At 29.0% G+C, this 1816-nt stretch overlaps 1 long non-coding RNA gene across 2 annotated transcripts in view; it reads left to right on the forward strand.

The window, feature by feature from the left end:
- LOC117183156 overlaps positions 1-1816 on the forward strand; it is a 42824-nt gene that overhangs the window by 37258 nt on the left and 3750 nt on the right. The gene's annotated exons all lie outside the window — the stretch shown is intronic.

A 1816-nucleotide genomic window follows, 5' to 3' on the forward strand; every position in this document is an offset into this window, starting at 1 on the left:
ATATTATTTGGAAATAATGTATATTTGTATGAATACAAAAAAATAAATATTTTCTTGACCCAACAAATTGTTTATTTATCAAGAAAATATATAAATATACTCTCTAAATATATGAATCAGTGAAAAATTCACTGATTCAAATAGTAGTTACACATTTCACTGATGAATCAGTGATTTCGAACTTATTCACTAATCAGTTTAGGAACACCAGAGTAAATCCTGTGAAGCATAACCTCTAAATTTTTTATGTAAGCATTGTTGTTACTTTTTTACTTAGGTAACAAGATGAATTGCTTCATGAAATTAATTTTTCAATTTTCGCGCTGTAAGTCTGCTAAATTAACTACGGGATATATATATATATATATATATATATATATATATTTTCTAACTCGCAGAGGAAGTACTTACTTAAAGGGTTTGTACATGACAGTCCAGTCTTGAGATTAAAGTAATATGTGAGGTTGTTTTTCATTTAAAAGCATTGGAACTATTCACATTTTTAATATTAGATATTTTAAAAATAAAATATGAAAAAATTGTTTAGTAAGTTAAATTTTTCAAAAATAAATTTATTTAAAAAAATAAAATATTTAACAAACTTAAATAATTGTTCAACAAATAAAATGGTTGAAAAATAACATCGTTTAAGAAATTGAATTTTAGAAAAAAATAGATTTGAAAATATAATCTAAACAAATCATAAAATTTTAAAAATGATAAAATCGCTAAAAAACAGTAATTAATTAAAAAATAAAATTCTGAATGTTATTAATTTCATATTTTTCAATATTTATGTCAATATCAAAAACTTTCTATTCAATTATAATTGTAATTAAACATTAATTATTCACAAATTTACCTATTTATTAATAAATCATATATTTTTAATTGATTAATAAATTACTTCAATATTGTTTCATAATCAAATAATAATGTATATTATATAGTTGTGTTTTAAACGCGTATAATATGATTTGGAATTAGCGAGAATTCTGGAGTTTTCGATCTTTCAAAGATGGAAACCCGTGTATATGTTTTGATCAGTACACGAACTAAAGGACTGATCCTCTGTACCTGTTTTGCTTGGGATTCAAACTTTACCAGATGCTGTCGCAACCCATCCGTTTCTGAGTGATTGAGAAGGAGGCAAAGTCCACTCGGGATGGGATCACTTTCTTCCTGCAGTAAATATTTTCAGATCTTGAGAAGGGTAAAACCTAACGGGCCCTTTTTCGTCGGCTCAGGGAATAAATCCCAAACTGAGCGAAACCTATTACTCTCAGTCCATGATACAACAATATACACAATACAACTTTCAGACAGTGTCGTATAATGCCACCAATATGCTCACATGTATCGTTTTGAAGACATTACGTTTTAGTGTTCGGGGGCAACGCTAGATAGCGCTGAGAGTCAGTAAAGTTACATGCGCGTGTGCAAACACAATATTTTCAATGATTTTGACCGGGGGTGTGCTTCTACTGTACTGCCCAATCAAAGATATTATAAACGTAGTTGCGGTACGGGGCGTCAGAGTGAGGAATTATATATATAGGACATCACATTTTCTGTCCTATCGAGGTGCTGCCCTCACCGTACTACGAAATCGAATTCTGGTTTTCTCATTTTTCGTCAAATATGACGGTAAAGCAGTAGAAAGATGTTTTGAGGTTAGAAAGGTTGTCATGTATCGCTACATATAAACACGGAGCTACGGAATAAATAATAAATTGATAATGAGTAGCGCAATTTCTATATGCACAAAATTACATATTTGTAATAAATAATAGAGAAAATTAAATGATATGGTAAG

The sequence above is a fragment of the Belonocnema kinseyi genome, chromosome 2, assembly GCF_010883055.1.
Source record: "Belonocnema kinseyi isolate 2016_QV_RU_SX_M_011 chromosome 2, B_treatae_v1, whole genome shotgun sequence".
In the NCBI taxonomy this organism is placed as follows: domain Eukaryota; kingdom Metazoa; phylum Arthropoda; class Insecta; order Hymenoptera; family Cynipidae; genus Belonocnema; species Belonocnema kinseyi.